Source organism: Scyliorhinus torazame, unplaced genomic scaffold (assembly GCF_047496885.1).
Source record: "Scyliorhinus torazame isolate Kashiwa2021f unplaced genomic scaffold, sScyTor2.1 scaffold_153, whole genome shotgun sequence".
Taxonomy (NCBI): Eukaryota; Metazoa; Chordata; class Chondrichthyes; order Carcharhiniformes; family Scyliorhinidae; genus Scyliorhinus; species Scyliorhinus torazame.
This window is the reverse complement of record NW_027307880.1, coordinates 32,501-48,585: the sequence shown is the minus strand read 5'-3', so window position 1 is coordinate 48,585 and position 16,085 is coordinate 32,501. Positions and strand designations below refer to the sequence as shown.

Below are 16,085 nucleotides of genomic sequence, written 5' to 3'. Positions count from 1 at the left end.
AGATAGGGAGGGTGTAGGGGGTTGGAGGAGGTTACAGAGATAAGGAGGGGTGTAGGGGGCTGGAGGAGGTTACAGAGATAGGGAGGGTGTAGAGGCTGGAGGAGGTTACAGAGATAGGGAGGGGTGTAGGGGGGCTGGAGGAGGTTACAGAGATAGGGAGGGGTGTAGGGGCTGGAGGAGGTTACAGAGATAGGGAGGGGTGTAGGGGGCTGGAGGAGGTTACAGAGATAGGGAGGGGTGTAGGGGCTGGAGGAGGTTACAGAGATAGGGAGGGGTGTAGCAGGCTGGAGGAGGTTTCAGGGATAGGGAGGGGTGTAGGAGCTGGAGGAGGTTACAGAGATAGGGAGGGGTGTAGGAGCTGGAGGAGGTTACAGAGACAGGGAGGGGTGTAGGGGCTGGAGGAGGTTACAGAGATAGGGAGGGGTGTAGGGGCTGGAGGAGGTTACACAGATAGGGAGGGGTGCAGGGGGCTGGAGGAGGTTACAGAGATAGCGAGGGGTGTAGGGGCTGGAGGAGGTTACAGAGATAGGGAGGGGTGTAGGGGGCTGGAGGAGGTTACAGAGATAGGGAGGGGTGTAGGGGCTGGAGGAGGTTACAGAGATAGGGAGGGGTGTAGCAGGCTGGAGGAGGTTTCAGAGATAGGGAGGGGTGTAGGGGACTGAAGGAGCTTACAGAGATAGGGAGGGTGTAGGGGCTGGAGGAGGTTACAGAAATAGGGAGGGGTGTAGGGGGCTGGAGGAGGTTACAGAGATAGGGAGGGTTGACGGGGGCTGGAGGAGGTTACAGAGATAGGGAGGGGTGTAGGGGTTTGGAGGAGGTTACAGAGATAGGGAGGGGTGTAGGGGGCTGGAGGAGGTTACAGGGATAGGGAGGGGAGTAGGGGGGCTGGAGGAGGTTACAGTGATAGGGAGGGGTGTAGGGGCTGGAGGAGGTTACAGAGATAGGGAGGGTTGTCGGGGCTGGATGAGGTTACAGAGATAGGGAGGGGTGTCGGGGCGGGAGGCGATTACAACGATAGGGAGGGGTGTAGGGGGCTGGAGGAGGTTACAAAGGTAGGGAGGGGTGTAGGGGCTGGAGGAGGTTACAGAGATAGGGAGTGGTGTAGGGGGCTGGAGGAGGTTACAGAGATTGGGAGGGGTGTAGGGGGCTGGAGGAGGTTACAGAGATAGGGAGGTGTGTAGGGGCTGGAGGAGGTTACAGAGATAGGGAGGGGTGTAGGGGCTGGAGGAGGTTACAGAGATAGGGAGGGTTGTAGGGGACTGGAGGAGCTTTCAGAGATAGGGAGGGTGTAGGGGCTGGAGGAGGTTACAGAGATAGGGAGGGGTGTCGGGGCTGGGGGAGGTTACAGAGATAGGGAGGGGTGTCGGGGACTGGAGGAGCTTTCAGAGATAGGGAGGGTGTAGGGGCTGGAGGAGGTTACAGAGATAGGGAGGGGTGTAGGGGGCTGGAGGAGGTTACGGAGATAGGGAGGGTTGTAGGGGGCTGGAGGAGGTTACAGAGATAGGGAGGGGTGTAGGGGCTGGAGGAGGTTACAGAGATAGGGAGGGTTGTAGGGGCTGGAGGAGGTTACAGAGATAGCAGCGGTGTAGGGGGCTGGAGGAGGCTACATAGATAGGGAGGGGTGTAGGGGGCTGGAGGAGGTTACAGAGATGGGGAGGGTTGTAGGGACTGGAGGTGGTTACATAGATAGGGAGGGGTGTAGGGGGCTGGAGGAGGTTACAGAGATAGGGAGGGGTGTAGGGGGCTGGAGGAGGTTACAGAGATAGGGAGGGGTGTCGGGGCTGGAGGCGATTACAACGATAGGGAGGGGTGTAGGGGGCTGGAGGAGGTTACAAAGATAGGGAGGGGTGTAGGGGCTGGAGGAGGTTACAGAGATAGGGAGTGGTGTAGGGGGCTGGAGGAGGTTACAGAGATTGGGAGGGGTGTAGGGGGCTGGAGGAGGTTACAGAGATAGGGAGGTGTGTAGGGGCTGGAGGAGGTTACAGAGATAGGGAGGGGTGTAGGGGGCTGGAGGAGGTTACAGCGATAGGGAGGTGTGTAGGGGGCTGGAGGAGGTTACAAAGGTAGGGAGGGGTGTAGGGGGCTGGAGGACGTTACAGAGATAGGGAGGAGTGTAGGTGGCTGGAGGAGGTTACAGAGATGGGGAGGGTTTTAGGGACTGGAGGTGGTTACATAGATAGGGAGGGGTGTAGGGGGCTGGAGGAGGTTACAGAGATAGGGAGGGGTGTAGGGGGCTGGAGGAGGTTACAGAGATAGGGAGGGGTGTAGGGGCTGGAGGAGGTTACAGAGATAGGGAGGGGTGTAGGTGGCTGGAGGCGATTACAGCGATAGGGAGGGGTGTAGGGGGCTGGAGGCGATTACAGCGATAGGGAGGGGTGTAGGGGGCTGGAGGACGTTACAAAGGTAGGGAGGGGTGTAGGGGGCTGGAGGACGTTACAGAGATAGGGAGGGGTGTAGGGAGCTGGAGGAAGTTACAGAGATTGGGAGGGGTGTAGGGGGCTGGAGGAGGTTACAGAGATAGGGAGGGTGTAGGGGGCTGGAGGAGGTTACAGAGATAGGGAGGGGTGTAGGGGGCTGGAGGAGGTTACAGAGATAGGGAGGGGTGTAGGGGGCTGGAGGAGGTTACAGAGATAGGGAGGGTGTAGGGGGCTGGAGGAGGTTACAGAGATAGGGAGGGGTGTAGGGGGCTGGAGGAGGTTACAGAGATAGGGAGGGTGTAGGGGGTTGGAGGAGGTTACAGAGATAAGGAGGGGTGTAGGGGGCTGGAGGAGGTTACAGAGATAGGGAGGGTGTAGAGGCTGGAGGAGGTTACAGAGATAGGGAGGGGTGTAGGGGGGCTGGAGGAGGTTACAGAGATAGGGAGGGGTGTAGGGGCTGGAGGAGGTTACAGAGATAGGGAGGGGTGTAGGGGGCTGGAGGAGGTTACAGAGATAGGGAGGGGTGTAGGGGCTGGAGGAGGTTACAGAGATAGGGAGGGGTGTAGCAGGCTGGAGGAGGTTTCAGGGATAGGGAGGGGTGTAGGAGCTGGAGGAGGTTACAGAGATAGGGAGGGGTGTAGGAGCTGGAGGAGGTTACAGAGACAGGGAGGGGTGTAGGGGCTGGAGGAGGTTACAGAGATAGGGAGGGGTGTAGGGGCTGGAGGAGGTTACACAGATAGGGAGGGGTGCAGGGGGCTGGAGGAGGTTACAGAGATAGGGAGGGGTGTAGGGGCTGGAGGAGGTTACAGAGATAGGGAGGGGTGTAGGGGGCTGGAGGAGGTTACAGAGATAGGGAGGGGTGTAGGGGCTGGAGGAGGTTACAGAGATACGGAGGGGTGTAGCAGGCTGGAGGAGGTTTCAGAGATAGGGAGGGGTGTAGGGGACTGAAGGAGCTTACAGAGATAGGGAGGGTGTAGGGGCTGGAGGAGGTTACAGAAATAGGGAGGGGTGTAGGGGGCTGGAGGAGGTTACAGAGATAGGGAGGGTTGACGGGGGCTGGAGGAGGTTACAGAGATAGGGAGGGGTGTAGGGGTTTGGAGGAGGTTACAGAGATAGGGAGGGGTGTAGGGGGCTGGAGGAGGTTACAGGGATAGGGAGGGGAGTAGGGGGGCTGGAGGAGGTTACAGTGATAGGGAGGGGTGTAGGGGCTGGAGGAGGTTACAGAGATAGGGAGGGTTGTCGGGGCTGGATGAGGTTACAGAGATAGGGAGGGGTGTCGGGGCTGGAGGCGATTACAACGATAGGGAGGTGTGTAGGGGGCTGGAGGAGGTTACAAAGGTAGGGAGGGGTGTAGGGGCTGGAGGAGGTTACAGAGATAGGGAGTGGTGTAGGGGGCTGGAGGAGGTTACAGAGATTGGGAGGGGTGTAGGGGGCTGGAGGAGGTTACAGAGATAGGGAGGTGTGTAGGGGCTGGAGGAGGTTACAGAGATAGGGAGGGGTGTAGGGGCTGGAGGAGGTTACAGAGATAGGGAGGGTTGTAGGGGACTGGAGGAGCTTTCAGAGATAGGGAGGGTGTAGGGGCTGGAGGAGGTTACAGAGATAGGGAGGGGTGTCGGGGCTGGGGGAGGTTACAGAGATAGGGAGGGGTGTAGGGGACTGGAGGAGCTTTCAGAGATAGGGAGGGTGTAGGGGCTGGAGGAGGTTACAGAGATAGGGAGGGGTGTAGGGGGCTGGAGGAGGTTACGGAGATAGGGAGGGTTGTAGGGGGCTGGAGGAGGTTACAGAGATAGGGAGGGGTGTAGGGGCTGGAGGAGGTTACAGAGATAGGGAGGGTTGTAGGGGCTGGAGGAGGTTACAGAGATAGCAGCGGTGTAGGGGGCTGGAGGAGGCTACAGAGATAGGGTGGGTTGTAGGGGGGCTGGGGGAGGTTACAGAGATAGGGAGGGGTGTAGGGGCTGGAGGAGGTTACAGAGATAGGGAGGGTTGTAGGGGGGCTGGGGGAGGTTACAGAGATAGGGAGGGGTGTAGGGGACTGGAGGAGGTTACAGAGATAGGGAGGGGTGTAGGGGCTGGAGGAGGTTACAGAGATAGGGAGGGTTGTAGGGGCTGGAGGAGGTTACAGAGATAGCAGCGGTGTAGGGGGCTGGAGGAGGCTACATAGATAGGGAGGGGTGTAGGGGGCTGGAGGAGGTTACAGAGATGGGGAGGGTTGTAGGGACTGGAGGTGGTTACATAGATAGGGAGGGGTGTAGGGGGCTGGAGGAGGTTACAGAGATAGGGAGGGGTGTAGGGGGCTGGAGGAGGTTACAGAGATAGGGAGGGGTGTCGGGGCTGGAGGCGATTACAACGATAGGGAGGGGTGTAGGGGGCTGGAGGAGGTTACAAAGATAGGGAGGGGTGTAGGGGCTGGAGGAGGTTACAGAGATAGGGAGTGGTGTAGGGGGCTGGAGGAGGTTACAGAGATTGGGAGGGGTGTAGGGGGCTGGAGGAGGTTACAGAGATAGGGAGGTGTGTAGGGGCTGGAGGAGGTTACAGAGATAGGGAGGGGTGTAGGGGCTGGAGGAGGTTACAGAGATAGGGAGGGTTGTAGGGGGGCTGGGGGAGGTTACGGAGATAGGGAGGGTTGTAGGGGGCTGGAGGAGGTTACAGAGATAGGGAGCGGTGTAGGGGGCTGGAGGAGGCTACAGAGATAGGGAGGGGTGTAGGGGGCTGGAGGAGGTTACAGAGATGGGGAGGGTTGTAGGGACTGGAGGTGGTTACATAGATAGGGAGGGGTGTAGGGGGCTGGAGGAGGTTACAGAGATAGGGAGGGGTGTAGGGGGCTGGAGGAGGTTACAGAGATAGGGAGGGGTGTAGGGGGCTGGAGGCGATTACAGCGATAGGGAGGGGTGTAGGGGGCTGGAGGAGGTTACAAAGTTAGGGAGGGGTGTAGGGGGCTGGAGGACGTTACAGAGATAGGGAGGGGTGTAGGGAGCTGGAGGAGGTTACAGAGATAGGGAGGAGTGTAGGGGGCTGGAGGAGGTTACAGAGATAGGGAGGGTGTAGGGGGCTGGAGGAGGTTACAGAGATAGGGAGGAGTGTAGGGGGCTGGAGGAGGTTACAGAGATAGGGAGGGTGTAGGGGGTTGGAGGAGGTTACAGAGATAAGGAGGGGTGTAGGGGGCTGGAGGAGGTTACAGCGATAGGGAGGGGTGTAGGGGGCTGGAGGAGGTTACAAAGGTAGGGAGGGGTGTAGGGCCTGGAGGAGGTTACAGAGATAGTGAGGGGTGTAGGGGGCTGGAGGAGGTTACAGAGATAGGGAGGGGTGTAGGTGGCTGGAGGAGGTTACAAAGATAGGGAGGGGTGTTGGGGCTGGAGGAGGTTACAGAGATTGGGAGTGGTGTAGGGGGCTGGAGGAGGTTACAGAGATTGGGAGGGGTGTAGGGGGCTGGAGGAGGTTACAGAGATAGGGAGGTGTGTAGGGGCTGGAGGAGGTTACAGAGATAGGGAGGGGTGTAGGGGCTGGAGGAGGTTACAGAGATAGGGAGGGTTGTAGGGGGGCTGGGGGAGGTTACAGAGATATGGAGGGGTGTAGGGGACTGGAGGAGCTTTCAGAGATAGGGAGGGTGTAGGGGCTGGAGGAGGTTACAGTGATAGGGAGGGGTGTAGGGGGCTGGAGGAGGTTACGGAGATAGGGAGGGTTGTAGGGGGCTGGAGGAGGTTACAGAGATAGGGAGCGGTGTAGGGGGCTGGAGGAGGCTACAGAGATAGGGAGGGGTGTAGGGGGCTGGAGGAGGTTACAGAGATGGGGAGGGTTGTAGGGACTGGAGGTGGTTACATAGATAGGGAGGGGTGTAGGGGGCTGGAGGAGGTTACAGAGATAGGGAGGGGTGTAGGGGGCTGGAGGAGGTTACAGAGATAGGGAGGGGTGTAGGGGGCTGGAGGCGATTACAGCGATAGGGAGGGGTGTAGGGGGCTGGAGGAGGTTACAAAGGTAGGGAGGGGTGTAGGGGGCTGGAGGACGTTACAGAGATAGGGAGGGGTGTAGGGAGCTGGAGGAGGTTACAGAGATAGGGAGGAGTGTAGGGGGCTGGAGGAGGTTACAGAGATAGGGAGGGTGTCGGGGGCTGGAGGAGGTTACAGAGATAGGGAGGGGTGTAGGGGGCTGGAGGAGGTTACAGAGATAGTGAGGGTGTAGGGGGTTGGAGGAGGTTACAGAGATAAGGAGGGGTGTAGGGGGCTGGAGGAGGTTACAGCGATAGGGAGGGGTGTAGGGGGCTGGAGGAGGTTACAAAGGTAGGGAGGGGTGTAGGGGGCTGGAGGACGTTACAGAGATAGGGAGGAGTGTAGGGGGCTGGAGGAGGTTACAGAGATGGGGAGGGTTGTAGGGACTGGAGGTGGTTACATAGATAGGGAGGGGTGTAGGGGGCTGGAGGAGGTTACAGAGATAGGGAGGGGTGTAGGGGGCTGGAGGAGGTTACAGAGATAGGGAGGGGTGTAGGTGGCTGGAGGCGATTACAGCGATAGGGAGGGGTGTAGGGGGCTGGAGGAGGTTACAAAGGTAGGGAGGGGTGTAGGGGACTGAAGGAGCTTACAGAGATAGGGAGGGTGTAGGGGCTGGAGGAGGTTACAGAAATAGGGAGGGGTGTAGGGGGCTGGAGGAGGTTACAGAGATAGGGAGGGTTGTCGGGGGCTGGAGGAGGTTACAGAGATAGGGAGGGGTGTAGGGGTTTGGAGGAGGTTACAGAGATAGGGAGGGGTGTAGGGGGCTGGAGGAGGTTACAGGGATAGGGAGGGGAGTTGGGGGGCTGGAGGAGGTTACAGTGATAGGGAGGGGTGTAGGGGCTGGAGGAGGTTACAGAGATAGGGAGGGTTGTCGGGGCTGGAGGAGGTTACAGAGATAGGGAGGGGTGTCGGGGCTGGAGGCGATTACAACGATAGGGAGGGGTGTAGGGGGCTGGAGGAGGTTACAAAGATAGGGAGGGGTGTAGGGGCTGGAGGAGGTTACAGAGATTGGGAGTGGTGTAGGGGGCTGGAGGAGGTTACAGAGATTGGGAGGGGTGTAGGGGGCTGGAGGAGGTTACAGAGATAGGGAGGTGTGTAGGGGCTGGAGGAGGTTACAGAGATAGGGAGGGGTGTAGGGGCTGGAGGAGGTTACAGAGATAGGGAGGGTTGTAGGGGGGCTGGGGGAGGTTACAGAGATAGGGAGGGGTGTAGGGGACTGGAGGAGCTTTCAGAGATAGGGAGGGTGTAGGGGCTGGAGGAGGTTACAGAGATAGGGAGGGGTGTAGGGGGCTGGAGGAGGTTACGGAGATAGGGAGGGTTGTAGGGGGCTGGAGGAGGTTACAGAGATAGGGAGGGGTGTAGGGGCTGGAGGAGGTTACAGAGATAGGGAGGGTTGTAGGGGCTGGAGGAGGTTACAGAGATAGCAGCGGTGTAGGGGGCTGGAGGAGGCTACAGAGATAGGGAGGGGTGTAGGGGGCTGGAGGAGGTTACAGAGATGGGGAGGGTTGTAGGGACTGGAGGTGGTTACATAGATAGGGAGGGGTGTAGGGGGCTGGAGGAGGTTACAGAGATAGGGAGGGGTGTAGGGGGCTGGAGGAGGTTACAGAGATAGGGAGGGGTGTAGGGGGCTGGAGGCGATTACAGCGATAGGGAGGGGTGTAGGGGGCTGGAGGAGGTTGCAAAGGTAGGGAGGGTTGTAGGGGGCTGGAGGACGTTACAGAGATAGGGAGGGGTGTAGGGAGCTGGAGGAGGTTACAGAGATAGGGAGGAGTGTAGGGGGCTGGAGGAGGTTACAGAGATAGGGAGGGTGTAGGGGGCTGGAGGAGGTTACAGAGATAGGGAGGGGTGTAGGGGGCTGGAGGAGGTTACAGAGATAGGGAGGGTGTAGGGGGTTGGAGGAGGTTACAGAGATAAGGAGGGGTGTAGGGGGCTGGAGGAGGTTACAGAGATAGGGAGGGTGTAGAGGCTGGAGGAGGTTACAGAGATAGGGAGGGGTGTAGGGGGCTGGAGGAGGTTACAGAGATAGGGAGGGGTGTAGAGGCTGGAGGAGGTTACAGAGATAGGGAGGGGTGTAGGGGGCTGGAGGAGGTTACAGAGATAGGGAGGGGTGTAGGGGGCTGGAGGAGGTTACAGAGATAGGGAGGGTGTAGGGGGCTGCAGGAGGTTACAGAGATAGGGAGGGGTGTAGGGGACTGGAGGAGGTTACAGAGATAGGGAGGGGTGTAGTGTGGCTGGAGGAGGTTACAGAGATAGGGAGGGGTGTAGGGGGGCTGGAGGAGGTTACAGAGATAGGGAGGGGTGTAAGGGGCTGGAGGACGTTACAGAGATAGGGAGGGTTGTACGGGGCTGGAGGAGGTTACAGAGATAGGGAGGGTGTAGGGGGCTGGAGGAGGTTACAGAGATAAGGAGGGGTGTAGGGGACTGGAGGAGGTTACAGAGATAGGGAGGGGTGTAGGGGGCTGGAGGAGGTTACAGAGATAGGGAGGGGTGGAGGGGACTGGAGGAGGTTACAGAGATAGGGAGGGGTGTAGGGTGCTGGAGGAGGTTACAGAGATAGGGAGGGGTGTAGGGGCTGGAGGAGGTTACAGAGATAGGGAGGGGTGTAGGGGCTGGAGGAGGTTACAGAGATAGGGAGGGGAGTGGGGGGCTGGAGGAGTTTACGGAGATAGTGAGGGTGTAGGGGGCTGGAGGAGGTTACAGAGATAGGGAGGGTTGTAGGGGGTTGGAGGAGGTTACAGAGATAGGGAGGGGTGTAGGGGGCTGGAGGCGATTACAGCGATAGGGAGGGGTGTAGGGGGCTGGAGGAGGTTACAAACATAGGGAGGGGTGTAGGGGCTGGAGGAGGTTACAGAGATAGGGAGGGGTGTAGGGGGCTGGAGGAGGTTACAGAGATTGGGAGGGGTGTAGGGGGCTGGAGGAGGTTACAGAGATAGGGAGGTGTGTAGGGGCTGGAGGAGGTTACAGAGATAGGGAGGGGTGTAGGGGCTGGAGGAGGTTACAGAGATAGGGAGGGTTGTAGGGGGGCTGGGGGAGGTTACAGAGATAGGGAGGTGTCTAGGGGCTGGAGGAGGTTACAGAGATAGGGAGGGGTGTAGGGGCTGGAGGAGGTTACAGAGATAGGGAGGGTTGTAGGGGGGCTGGGGGAGGTTACAGAGATAGGGAGGGGTGTAGGGGACTGGAGGAGCTTACAGAGATAGGGAGGGTGTAGGGGCTGGAGGAGGTTACAGAGATAGGGAGGGGTGTAGGGGGCTGGAGAAGGTTACGGAGATAGGGAGGGTTGTAGGGGGCTGGAGGAGGTTACAGAGATAGGGAGGGGTGAAGGGGCTGGAGGAGGTTACAGAGATAGGGAGTGGTGTAGGGGGCTGGAGGAGGCTACAGAGATAGGGAGGGGTGTAGGGGGCTGGAGGAGGTTACAGAGATGGGGAGTGTTGTAGGGACTGGAGGTGGTTACATAGATAGGGAGGGGTGTAGGGGGCTGGAGGAGGTTACAGAGATAGGGAGGGTTGTAGGGGGCTGGAGGAGGTTACAGAGATAGGGAGGGGTGTAGGGGCTGGAGGAGGTTACAGAGATAGGGAGGGTTGTAGGGGCTGGAGGAGCTTACAGAGATAGGGAGGGTTGTAGGGGGCTGGAGGAGGTTACAGAGATAGGGAGGGGTGTAGGGGCTGGAGGAGGTTACAGAGATAGGGAGGGGTGTAGGGGGCTGGAGGAGGTTACAGAGATAGGGAGGGGTGTAGGGGGCTGGAGGAGGTTACAGAGATAGGGAGGGGTGTAGGGGCTGGAGGAGGTTACAGAGATAGGGAGCGGTGTAGGGGGCTGGAGGATGCTACAGAGATAGGGAGGGGTGTAGGGGATTGGAGGAGGTTACAGAGATGGGGAGGGTTGTAGGGACTGGAGGTGGTTACATAAATAGGGAGGGGTGTAGGGGGCTGGAGGAGGTTACAGAGATAGGGAGGGGTGTAGGGGGCTGGAGGAGGTTACAGAGATAGGGAGGGGTGTAGGGGGCTGGAGGCGATTACAGCGATAGGGAGGGGTGTAGGGGGCTGGAGGAGGTTACAAAGGTAGGGAGGGCTGTAGGGGGCTGGAGGACGTTACAGAGATAGGGAGGGGTGTAGGGAGCTGGAGGAGGTTACAGAGATAGGGAGCGGTGTAGTGGGCTGGAGGAGGTTACAGAGATAGGGAGGGGTGTAGGGGGCTGTAGGAGGTTACAGAGATAGGGAGGGTGTAGGGGGCTGGAGGAGGTTACAGAGATAGGGAGGGGTGTAGGGGACTGGAGGAGGTTACAGAGATAGGGAGGGGTGTAGTGGGGCTGGAGGAGGTTACAGAGATAGGGAGGGGTGTAGGGGGGCTGGAGGAGGTTACAGAGATAGGGAGGGTGTAGGGGGGCTGGAGGAGGTTACAGAGATAGGGAGGGGTGTAGGGGGCTGGAGGACGTTACAGAGATAGGGAGGGTTGTACGGGGCTGGAGGAGGTTACAGAGATAGGGAGGGGTGTAGGTGGTTGGAGGAGGTTACAGAGATAGGGAGAGGGTGTAGGGGGCTGGAGGAGGTTACAGAGATAAGGAGGGGTGTAGTGGACTGGAGGAGGTTACAGAGATAGGGAGGGGTGTAGGTGGCTGGAGGAGGTTACAGAGATAGGGAGGGGTGTAGGGGACTGGAGGAGGTTACAGAGATAGGGAGGGGTGTAGGGTGCTGGAGGAGGTTACAGAGGTAGGGAGGGGTGTAGGGGCTGGAGGAGGTTACAGAGATAGGGAGGGGTGTAGGGGCTGGAGGAGGTTACAGAGATAGGGAGGGGTGTAGGGGGCTGGAGGAGGTTACAGAGATAGGGAGGGTGTAGGGGGCTGGAGGAGGTTACAGAGATAGGGAGGGGTGTAGGGGGCTGGAGGAGGTTACAGAGATAGGGAGGGGTGTAGGGGGCTGGAGGCGATTACAGCGATAGGGAGGGGTGTAGGGGGCTGGAGGAGGTTACAAACATAGGGAGGGGTGTAGGGGCTGGAGGAGGTTACAGAGATAGGGAGGGGTGTAGGGGGCTGGAGGAGGTTACAGAGATTGGGAGGGGTGTAGGGGGCTGGAGGAGGTTACAGAGATAGGGAGGTGTGTAGGGGCTGGAGGAGGTTACAGAGATTGGGAGAGGTGTAGGGGCTGGAGGAGGTTACAGAGATAGGGAGGGGTGTAGGGGACTGGAGGAGGTTACAGAGATAGGGAGGGGTGTAGGGGCTGGAGGAGGTTACAGAGATAGGGAGGGGTGTAGGGGACTGGAGGAGGTTACAGAGATAGGGAGGGGTGTAGGGGCTGGAGGAGGTTACAGAGATAGGCAGGGTTGTAGGGGGGCTGGGGGAGGTTACAGAGATAGGGAGGGGTTTAGGGGGCTGGAGGAGGTTACAGAGATAGGGAGGGTGTAGGGGGCTGGAGGAGGTTACAGAGATAGGGAGGGGTGTAGGGGGGCTGGAGGAGGTTACAGAGATAGGGAGGGGTGTAGGGGGCTGGAGGCGGTTACAGAGATAGGGAGGGTGTAGGGGGCTGGAGGAGGTTACAGAGATAGGGAGGGGTGCAGGGGGCTCGAGGAGGTTACAGAGATAGGGAGGGTGTAGGGGGCTGGAGGAGGTTACAGAGATAGGGAGGGGTGTAGGGGGCTGGAGGAGGTTACAGAGATAGGGAGGGGTGTAGGGGGCTGGAGGAGGTTACAGAGATAGGGAGGGTGTAGGGGGCTGGAGGAGGTTACAGAGATAGGGAGGGGTGTAGGGGACTGGAGGAGGTTACAGAGATAGGGAGGGGTGTAGTGGGGCTGGAGGAGGTTACAGAGATAGGGAGGGGTGTAGGGGGCTGGAGTAGGTTACAGAGATAGGGAGGGGTGTAGGGGGCTGGAGGAGGTTACAGAGATAGGGAGGGGTGTAGGGGGCTGGAGGAGGTTACAGAGATAGGGAGGGTGTAGGGGGCTGGAGGAGGTTACAGAGATAGCGAGGGGTGTAGGGGGCTGGAGGAGGTTACAGAGATAGGGAGGGGTGTAGGGGGCTGGAGGACGTTACAGAGATAGGGAGGGTTGTACGGAGCTGGAGGAGGTTACAGAGATAGGGAGGGGTCTAGGTGGTTGGAGGAGGTTACAGAGATAGGGAGAGGGTGTAGGGGGCTGGAGGAGGTTACAGAGATATGGAGGGGTGTAGGGGACTGGAGGAGGTTACAGAGATAGGGAGGGGTGAAGGGGGCTGGAGGAGGTTACAGAGATAGGGAGGGGTGTAGGGGACTGGAGGAGGTTACAGAGATAGGGAGGGGTGTAGGAGCTGGAGGAGGTTACAGAGACAGGGAGGGGTGTAGGGGGCTGGAGGAGGTTACAGAGATAGGGAGGGTTGTAGAGGGCTGGAGGAGGTTCCAGAGATAGGGAGGGGTGTAGGGGCTGGAGGAGGTTAGAGAGATAGGGAGGGGTGTAGGGGGCTGGAGGAGGTTACAGAGATAGGGAGGGGTGTAGGGGGCTGGAGGCGATTACAGCGATAGGGGGGGGTGTAGGGGGCTGGAGGAGGTTACAAAGATAGGGAGGGGTGTAGGGGCTGGAGGAGGTTACAGAGATAGGGAGGGGTGTAGGGGGCTGGAGGAGGTTACAGAGATTGGCAGGGGTGTAGGGGGCTGGAGGAGGTTACAGAGTTAGGGAGGTGTGTAGGGGCTGGAGGAGGTTACAGAGATAGGGAGGGGTGTAGGGGCTGGAGGAGGTTACAGAGATAGGGAGGGTTGTAGGGGGGCTGGGGGAGGTTACAGAGATAGGGAGGGGTGTAGGGGACTGGAGGAGCTTACAGAGATAGGGAGGGTGTAGGGGCTGGAGGAGGTTACAGAGGTAGGGAGGGGTGTAGGGGGCTGGAGGAGGTTACAGAGATAGGGAGGGTTGTAGGGGGCTGGAGGAGGTTGCAGAGATAGGGAGGGGTGTAGGGGGCTGGAGGCGATTACAGCGATAGGGAGGGGTGTAGGGGGCTGGAGGAGGTTACAAAAATAGGGAGGGGTGTAGGGGGCTGGAGGAGGTTACAGAGATCGGGAGGGGTGTAGGGAGCTGGAGGAGGTTACAGAGATAGGGAGGGGTGTAGGGGGCTGGAGGAGGTTACAGAGATAGGGAGGGTGTAGGGGGCTGGAGGAGGATACAGAGATAGGGAGGGGTGCAGGGGGCTGGAGGAGGTTACAGAGATAGGGAGGGTGTAGGGGGCTGGAGGAGGTTACAGAGATAGGGAGGGGTGTAGGGGGCTGGAGGAGGTTACAGAGATAGGGAGGGGTGTAGGGGGCTGGAGGAGGTTACAGAGATAGGGAGGGTGTAGGGGGCTGGAGGAGGTTACAGAGATAGGGAGGGATGTAGGGGACTGGAGGAGGTTACAGAGATAGGGAGGGGTGTAGGGGGCTGGAGGAGGTTACAGAGAGCGGGAGGGTGTAGGGGGCTGGAGGAGGTTACAGAGATAGGGAGGGGTGTAGGGGACTGGAGGAGGTTGCAGAGATAGGGAGGGGTGTAGGGGGCTGGAGGACGTTACAGAGATAGGGAGGGTTGTACGGAGCTGGAGGAGGTTACAGAGATGATTGATGCAGGTAGGGCAGTAGATGTTGTCTATATGGACTTCAGTAAGGCCTTTGACAAGGTCCCTCATGGTAGACTAGTACAAAAGGTGAAGTCACACGGGATCAGGGGTGAACTGGCAAGGTGGATACAGAACTGGCTAGGCCATAGAAGGCAGAGGGTAGCAATGGAGGGATGCTTTTCTAATTGGAGGGCTGTGACCAGTGGTGTTCCGCAGGGATCAGTGCTGGGACCTTTGCTCTTTGTAGTATATATAAATGATTTGGAGGAAAATGTAACTGGTCTGATTAGTAAGTTTGCAGACGACACAAAGGTTGGTGGAATTGCGGATGGCGATGAGGACTGTCGGAGGATACAGCAGGATTTAGATTGTCTGGAGACTTGGGCGGAGAGGCGGCAGATGGAGTTTAATCCGGACAAATGTGAGGTAATGCATTTTGGAAGGTCTAATGCAGGTAGGGAATATACAGTGAATGGTAGAACCCTCAAGAGTATTGAAAGTCAAAGAGATCTAGGAGTACAGGTCCACAGGTCATTGAAAGGGGCAACACAGGTGGAGAAGGTAGTCAAGAAGGCATACGGCATGCTTGCCTTCATTGGCCGGGGCATTGAGTATAAGAATTGGCAAGTCATGTTGCAGCTGTATAGAACCTTAGTTAGGCCACACTTGGAGTATAGTGTTCAATTCTGGTCGCCACACTACCAGAAGGATGTGGAGGCTTTAGAGAGGGTGCAGAAGAGATTTACCAGAATGTTGCCTGGTATGGAGGGCATAAGCTATGAGGAGCGATTGAATAAACTCGGTTTGTTCTCACTGGAACGAAGGAGGTTGAGGGGCGACCTGATAGAGGTCTACAAAATTATGAGGGGCATAGACAGAGTGGATAGTCAGAGGCTTTTCCCCAGGGTAGAGGGGTCAATTACTAGGGGGCATAGGCTTAAGGTGAGAGGGGCAAAGTTTAGAGTAGATGTACGAGGCAAGTGTTTTACGCAGAGGGTAGTGGGTGCCTGGAATTCACTACCGGAGGAGGTGGTGGAAGCAGGGACGATAGGGACATTTAAGGGGCATCTTGACAAATACATGAATAGGATGGGAATAGAGGGATACGGACCCAGGAAGTGTAGAAGATTGTAGTTTAGTCGGGCAGCATGGTCGGCACGGACTTGGAGGGCCGAAGGGACTGTTCCTGTGCTGTACATTTCTTTGTTCTTTGTTCTTTGTTATAGGGAGGGGTCTAGGTGGTTGGAGGAGGTTACAGAGATAGGGAGGGTGTCGGGGGCTGGAGGAGGTTACAGAGATAGGGAGGGGTGTAGGGGGCTGGAGGAGGTTACAGAGATAGGAAGGGGTGTAGGGGGTTGGAGGAGGTTACAGAGATAGGGAGGGGTGTAGGGGACTGGAGGAGGTTACAGAGATAGGGAGGATTGTAGGGGGCTGGAGGAGGTTACAGAGATAGGGAGGGGTGTAGGGGACTGGAGGACGTTACAGAGATAGGGAGGGGCGTAGGGGACTGGAGGAGGTTACAGAGATAGGGAGGGGTGTAGGGGGCTGGAGGAGGTTACAGAGTTAGGGTGGGGTGTAGGGGACTGGAGGAGGTTACAGAGATAGGGAGGGGTGTAGGGGGCTGGAGGAGGTTACAGAGATATGGAGGGGTGTAGGGGACTGGAGGAGGTTACAGAGATAGGGAGGGGTGTAGGGGGCTGGAGGAGGTTACAGAGATAGGGAGGGGTGTAGTGGACTGCAAGAGGTTACAGAGATAGGGCGGGGTGTAGGGGCTGGAGGAGGTTACAGAGATAGGGAGGGGTGTAGGAGCTGGAGGAGGTTACAGAGACAGGGAGGGGTGTAGGGGGCTGGAGGAGGTTACAGAGATAGGGAGGGGTGTAGGGGACTGGAGGAGGTTACAGAGATAGGGAGGGGTGTAGGGGGCTGGAGGAGGTTACAGAGATATGGAGGGGTGTAGGGGGCTGGAGGAGGATACAGAGATAGGGAGGGGTGTACGGGCTGGAGGAGGTTACAGAGATAGGGAGGATTGTAGGGGGCTGGAGGAGGTTACAGAGATAGGGAGGGGTGTAGGGGACTGGAGGACGTTACAGAGATAGGGAGGGGCGTAGGGGACTGGAGGAGGTTACAGAGATAGGGAGGGGTGTA

General features: G+C 58.4%; 1 protein-coding gene across 1 annotated transcript in view; it reads left to right on the top strand.

The window, feature by feature from the left end:
- Nucleotides 1-16,085, top strand: part of LOC140405628 (calcium-binding and coiled-coil domain-containing protein 1-like) — a gene marked incomplete at its 3' end in the record, with an annotated part of 162,948 nt that overhangs the window by 124,213 nt on the left and 22,650 nt on the right. The window lies entirely within an intron of this gene.